The sequence below is a fragment of the Myotis yumanensis genome, unplaced genomic scaffold, assembly GCF_028538775.1.
Source record: "Myotis yumanensis isolate MYYU_CA2020_CCGP unplaced genomic scaffold, mMyoYum1.0.hap1 SCAF_15, whole genome shotgun sequence".
Taxonomy (NCBI): domain Eukaryota; kingdom Metazoa; phylum Chordata; class Mammalia; order Chiroptera; family Vespertilionidae; genus Myotis; species Myotis yumanensis.
The window spans coordinates 42,100,095-42,107,381 of NW_027223766.1; the positions used below are offsets into that span (position 1 = coordinate 42,100,095).

At 48.0% G+C, this 7,287-nt stretch overlaps 1 non-coding gene across 1 annotated transcript; it reads left to right on the forward strand.

Moving 5' to 3' along the window:
- Positions 1-4,765: 4,765 nt before the first annotated feature.
- LOC138993579 (small nucleolar RNA U3) lies at positions 4,766-4,972 on the forward strand. The gene has a single exon (XR_011468298.1). It is a non-coding gene; the product is annotated as a small nucleolar RNA U3 (small nucleolar RNA).
- Positions 4,973-7,287: the final 2,315 nt, after the last annotated feature.

The window sequence follows — 7,287 nt, forward strand, 5'->3', positions numbered from 1 at the left end:
CTCGTTTTCAGGTGAGAAAACCAAGGTCCCGAGACTCTCACGTCAGAGGTTAGTGCCATGGAACCCAGGGGGCCGCTGGCCCTGTGCCGCCTTATCAAGAGGGGCTGGCAGCCGAGACAAAGGACCAAGGCGGCCTCCTGATTGATTCCTGCCATGGGGTTTTATCACAGACCGCAGGGCCCTCCCTGCACCAGTCCCGACTGGGGGAGTCCACGGCTGCTGGGGTCTCCCTCCAGTCCAGGACGTTGATAAGAAAACAGATGTGAGCTGGCAACGCCTCCCGGAGTTCTCGGGCCAGCACTGGGCGATAAGGATAAGGACAGCTCCCCGGTCCCTGAAGGGAAAGAATAACATGGAGCTTAGCAGCCCCTCTCACGCCCCTCCTCCGCTTTAAAGAATAAAAGTCTCCCAACCTCCCTCCTTTGGGGAAGGGGAAATGGGGCGCGGGCTTTCCTTGGCTCGCTTCCAGCCAAGGCAGCTGGAATCTATTTGGCACATTCACGGCCACTCTTTCCTGGTATTGGCTGGACCTGGAAGAGCTGTAAGATCCCTGTCCCCCCTCTTGGGCCCCTTCCTCCCGGCCACCCTTCACCTCTGCATCCTGCTCGATGGCGTGGGTATCCCTGAGTCTGGAAGGTGGCATGATTCCGAGGGATAAGGAACTCCTTTGGGAGGCCCCACCCCACATCATATCAAACGTACAGTGGGGCCTTGACTTACGAGTGTCCTGACTAACGAGTTTTTTGAGATACCAGCTGTCTCTCGCAGATTTTTTGCATTGAGTTGATAGAGTAATTTGAGTTAACGAGCTCCTTAATGAGCTCCGTAAAGTCGGGTCTCGAACGAATTAAACTCGTAAGTCAAGGCCCCACTGTATTAGAAAGCAATCCACATGTTATACAGTCAACATTTGGCCAACTTGAACCAACACTATTTGTTATTTTGGAGGTAAGGTAATAGGAGTTTTACAATTCTGCTTTCGAAATGATTCGCCTCCAAGAAAGACATCCAGTGCATGATTGGCCATGATTTCTCAGCAATCCTTATGCACACTAGGACAGCTTTGCAAAGTAAGAAAGACAAGCCTTATTGTGTTCGTGCACGCTGAATTTCTTATGAATTCCAAATGTGTTCCTAAAGCTTAATGTGATATTTTTGTAGGCATTTAACCCAACCTTCATTCATTTCCATTTATAGTTTTCTTTTCCTACTTTGGAGCTTCTATAATTTTTTTTTTTTTTAAGAAGAGGTTTAAACATTTTTGTAGACCCTTAAGGGTACTTAATGGCTAAAATGGCCCTGGTGAGGGAGGGTAGGCTGGAGAAAGTTCCTGCAGCTGGTGGACACCGCCTGAGGACACCACTTACCAGCCAGGGGGACCTTCACAGCTCCTCCCTTAGTCCCTGCATTTCCTTATCTCCAGGGATCCAGTTTCATCCAAGATTTGGTTGCCATGGTGACGGGAATCTCAAACTATGTGCAGAATCACCAGGTCCAGGGGTTTTGTTCAAATTGAGTAAAGTTTAATTACAGGAAGTGTGGTGAGCAGTGGGTAAGGGGAGTGCAGCCTAGTCAGGACCCAAAAGGAGCCACTGGGGGAGGGGGGACAGGGTGGCTGTGGGACACGGGCCTGGGGCCCAGGCAGCTGTGGGAAGGCCCTGACGTAGGTTAGTCCTGTGGGCTTGGGCGTTAGATGGCCTTTCAATCCTGGCTCACCTCCCTTATCATGTGACCCTGGGCAAATGATTTCACCTTTCTGTGCCTTCATTTCCTCTGCATGATAAGGTAATAGTAATAATAATGCTGGTCTCCTAGGGTTGTTGTTGGAATTCAATGAGATACTGCATGTAAAGTGATTGGTATATACTAGATGCTCAAATAGTATTGTATTCACATACGTATATATTAAATTCTACCGAAATAGTAGCTGTTTTATCTATTTATGTTATATTCATATTATTTCTTACTTTTATGATTCTGGGTGGGGCCATTCCCAGTATCTCTGCCCTCATATAGTATCACATGCCTCCAGGCCTGAGAGGGAAGAACATGCCTTTTTCAGCCTGACCAGTGTGGCCCAGTTGGTTGAGCATCATCTGATACGGGAAGCAACCGATTGATTGATGTTTCTCTCTCCCTTCCTCTCTCTCTCAAATCAATAAAAACATATTTTTTTTTTAAAAAGAAGAAACGAAAATGTGTTTGTTTTTTTCCTGATGGCTCCAGTGCATGTTAGGACCCTCAGACACCCACAGCTCTTATCTGCTCAGCTAAATCTAGCAGCGAAAACTGGCTGAGGGAGTGTTTGTTAAAAGAAAAGTTAAAGGATGAAAACAAAGCCCCCCGAGAAATATCAAGCCAGGTGACTTGGCTATAGCAGGAGTAATGAGACCACAGTTAAGGCAAATGTGCTGGGTTAGTGATTCTCAGACCCAGGTGTAGCGTGGAATAACCCAGAGTCCTCCACTGAACCCTGGGAGACGGGCGGCGCAGCACGAGGATTTCCAGGGAGGCCTTGCTTCCGCCCCCACGCTGTCGGCCACAGCTGAGTGTAAGGGGGACCAAGACATGGGTCAACCACAGAGCCAAGACAAACACCAGCCAGCCACTGGCGCTACAGGTGATTTTAATGCACAGCTAAATTCAAAAACTGCTCTCCTGGGGCAAGAGGTAAAGAAAATGGAAGTTTCAAAAACTGAGAAAGAGACAGAAGGAAGCTAACAAAACATCTGACGGTGGCCTGGCTGGCGTGGCTCAGTGGTTGAGCATCCACCTATGAACCAGAGGTCATGGTTCGATTCGAGGTCAGGGCACTTGCCCGGGTTGTGAGCTTGGTCCCCAGTTGGGGGGCAGGGGACGGGACGTGTGCAGGAGGCAACCAATCAATGGTTCTCATCATTGATGTTTCTATCTCTCCCTCTCCCTTCCTCTCTGAAATCAATAAAAATATATATATTTTTAAAAACACACAAATATCCGGCAGTGGGAGAGAAACTTCCTGTTTACAGCGTGATCACACACACCTCCGTGTCCACCTTGAGTGTCCCACAGCCCCGTGCGCAGCCTCCGCTGCCCCGGGCAGTGCTCCAGGTTGTCATGTGCCCATGTGTCTCCTCAACTAGACCGGGGGCATGGCTTTCAATATCTCCACCCCTGAGGAGTAAGTGTTGGTTAAATGCAGTTGCAGGGGACATAGGTGCCGAAGGGGAAAATGACAGGCGGAGGAGTGAACTCCCTGTCATTCAGATTTCGCCTCTCAGTAGCTGGGCGGCCGTGGGCAGTCCCTTTACCTCTCCAGCCTTGGTTGCCTTGTTTGTAAAACAGGGTTCAGGATTGCAACCCCCTCAAATGTGCTTAGAAGGGTGCCTGACTCATAGTAAGTCCTGGGTTAGCACCGTTGCCGTCTTTGTTAGTAAAGACAATAAGAGACCCACCACTGAAAGGATGTGAGGGCAGAAATGCGCAATCACAGCAGGAAGGGCCTGAGCACACCCAGAACGGGGCTGTGAGGAGGAGTGCGATGGAGACAGAAAAGTTTCCCCATAGACCGCAGCCGGGAAACTTCAAAGCAGGTAAACATCGGAGGGTGACATTTAACTTGTTACAGCGCAGGCGGGAACATCGCTGTTGTAGGCTCGGCAGGCTCAGGCAGGAAATGGGGTCAGCCGGGGCTGAACAGGTGACTTATGGACTCCCACGGTGCCAGGTCGAGGCTGATGTTTTGAAGGGGACTGGAGGGTGTGGGTGGGAGAGAAAGACAGGTACCCCTGGGCAACCTGAGATGCACCAGATGTTACCTGGCTCCTTCTGCAGGCAACTCCTTCTGACTGCTTTATTCTGCATTGAAGTTTCTGTAATTCAAAAGATATGTTGCAGCAGCCACGTGATAAGATTTCAAAGATATAGAGGAGGTTTGAAGCTATATAGGGAAAAACCCATCCATGATAAGACGAAGAGGGAGATAATGCCATGAATTTCAGCTCAGCCATTCAAGGTTTTGGTTTATTTCTTGTGACAATGGAATCCAGACCCCTCTGGTGATACCAAAACCAGGTGTCTACTTTGTGGGTTACCTGAACCCTGCTGGCTCTTTCTCCATTCACCTGCTCCTCTGAGAAGGTGATCAAGGTGTGGAAAACACGGAGAGATGCCAATTATTCAAATCTAATAATAACAGAGGAAGCACTTTGAGCCTGCCCTCGGAGGAACCTGGGTGATGCAGGCCATGGCTCAGGGGAACTCCAGGATCCCTGCTGTTGTTGAGACTCTAGGATTCAAATCCTGCCCTCCACCTGGGGATGGTGCTGTGGGTCCCCCCTCAGGAAAGTGGGCACCAGGTGTGTGCTTGGATTCCTCTGAGACCAGTCTGATCCTTTGTGAGGTGTGCGATCAGAGTTGGAAGAACAGCCCATGATTAAAGAATGTTACATCAGTTCTCTCCTGTCCCCGGCCAATGCCTACAATTCTGTAGTCAGATCATCAGCCCTTGTCTGAAGGCCTCGACTACCATTACAGTCTTCCATTACATACGTTTATCTCGTATAATTGCAAGTTACCTTAGAAATCGAGGGATCTGAGGACAGGGGCTCAGGATCTGGTGGGGGTGAGGCAGGGACAGGGAGCAGTGGACACCTTGCAGGGGAGTGGAAGGGAAGCCAGAGTGGCCAAAGTACCTCACCCCTCTCCTACGTTTAAATTCCTCCCAGCTCTCTACTGCCCTGAGAATGAAATCCATGGGGCCTTATTATTAAGAGTGTCATCCCCAAAGCCTATACTTTCAGGGGTCATTTCTATGGTTTGTTACTAGAGAAGTTTCTCTGAATGTGTAGAGCCCCCAAAACCACGAAGAGGAGGTGCAGCATTCTCTCCTGAGTGTGAAGCTGGCTTTTGGTGTTCCTTTGGCAACTACCATGACCATTGATGATCCTTCTTCTCTTCCTTTGGGAGAGTAAGAGGGAGAGGACGCAGTGGTTTCTGTTTTTTTTTAAAAAAAGTCATCTCCAGCCATAGTTGGTTTTGCTCAATGGTTAGAGAACCGGCCCTTGGACGAAAGGGTCTTGGGTTCAATTTAGATCAAGGGCATGTACCTTGGTTGCAGGCTCCTTCCCCGGCCCTGGTCAGGAGGCCACCAATCACTGTGTCTCTCTCACATCAATGTTTCTCTCTCTGTCTCTCCTCCTCCCTTCCACTCTCTAAAAATCAATGGAAAAAATATCATCAGAATTAACAATAACAACAAAAAGAATGCCAACTCCAAATGCAAAAGACACAAGATGTGGCAGGAACATGAGTTGCTGGGGGGGCAGAACTATTTTCAACTTTAAAGTCCTCTAAAGTATTGATCACTTCTCATAGCTCTTATCAGCTTAAATCTAAACACTTGTTACAGGCAACAGAGTGTGAGCTAAGAAAACCACCCAAGGCAGACATGCTCTGAAATGTGAGAGCAAACTTTCATTCTTGTATGATTTCAATGTGAACTTATTCAGGACAGCTGTACCTGGTTCAGGTTCATAAAAGCAGCCCGCAATTGATTTGCTGTCTGTGATGGACTCACCGGGGAAAAAGCAGGCACCGAAAGAACAAATAAACAAGCTATCAGTGGAATAGTCTGACCCCCGTGCTGAAGGCATTTACCCTCCTCTAGCTTAGTGAGATGGAAGGAAATGTGTGACAATTGCCAAAAGCACTGAGAGTGAGGAAAAGTAGTTCCTTCCTTTAAAATAATAAATCTTTCTCATTTAATGAAGGGGAAAAACCAAGAACCCACCAAGAGCACGTGTCCTTATTTCAGTCATTATTACAAACTGGAGTCTCTTCATGTCGTTGGTTTTACTTGCCGTGTGGCCATGGGTTTCTCTTCCCCATCGCACCCCAGATATCAGCATAGCTCACCCGTCCCCCCCCTCTCAGGTCTTCACTGAAGCATCATCTTCTCCGATACCTCCTCTCTCAATCTCTATCTAAAATCCTACGAAATCTCTCTCGCTACAATCAAGACCTCTACCTAAAGTTCCCTCGCCACTACCTCTTCACCTTTGGCTTTTTAGCTTCTTAGCATTTATTGCTATTTCTCATACTGTGTGTTTTATTTATTTTGTGATTGCTTCCTCCGCTAAATTGTAAATTCCACAAGAGTAGGGATCTTTGTCTTTTATTGTTTGTTATTTCTTCAATAACTACCAAGAGGTGCGACTAGAGAGTCATGGACACAAATATCACTTACTCAGCCTCTATTTTCTACCAAGGACTGGCTACGTGCTTTCCATATCTAAGGCAGGAAACCCCGAATGCTATTTGAAAAGATGGTTGCAAATTGTGCCCCTGGCTCTGGGAGAGGAGGCAGAATTCACCCTGGGGATCAAGCTGTCTGCTGCAGAGGAATTCAATGGCACTTTGCAAAAGTGAGGGGCCATTGGCGGAAGTCGCTCTTCATAAATGAGCTAAAATGATGAAGGTAGCATCCTTGGACAGCGTGATTGGTCATTTTTGTGAAGGGATTGCCAATGTTCCCTCTGAATGTCTGAGCTCGGTTCAGGAAGAGTTCTGGACTTGAGAGTGAAAGCACATTTGAGAAGGAACTCCATTCGGAGGGAAGAGAACCCAGGACAGGGGCTGCCGGCTGGTGCCCACGGAGAGAGGCCACCAGGGAGGGGCTTCTAACAGGCATCCCTGACAGGCCCACAGTGATGCTTGAGACCGTTTTAAAGTTGCCCCAATAACCTTCAGCAAATCTGTTGCGCCAGACTATTGGGAGAGCACACCCTTGTACAGCTGCACTCGGTGTTAGAATATTTATTTCTGGTAAAGAGCCTCTTCCCCCATCCCTACCTCAATGGCCTGGCCCCAGTCCCAGGACCCCCAACCTCCCCAGATCCAGACACCTTTAGGACTGATTGACCATTGCCTGGGTGCTGGGGGCTAATTCCAGCAGGTCATAAATGCAAGAAGTTCCTCAAAAGGTTGGTGGACCTTGAGGCTTCAGCAGGGCTGAAGATACATATCATTGCCTGCTGGAATAGCTGAAAGCATTTCCCCAAACCTAAAGATTTGCATATATTATTGCCTGCTGCCTGACAGCCAAAGGCAGTTCACCCAACCTGACAATGCCTACTGTATACCAAACCTTACCTTTGATATGTATATCTGCTTTGCTTTAGGGCAGTGGTTCTCAACCTTCCTAATGCTGCGACCCTTTAATACAATTCCTCATGTTGTGGTAACCCCCAACCATAAAATTATTTTCGTTGCTACTTCATAACTGTAATTTTGCTACTGTTATGAATC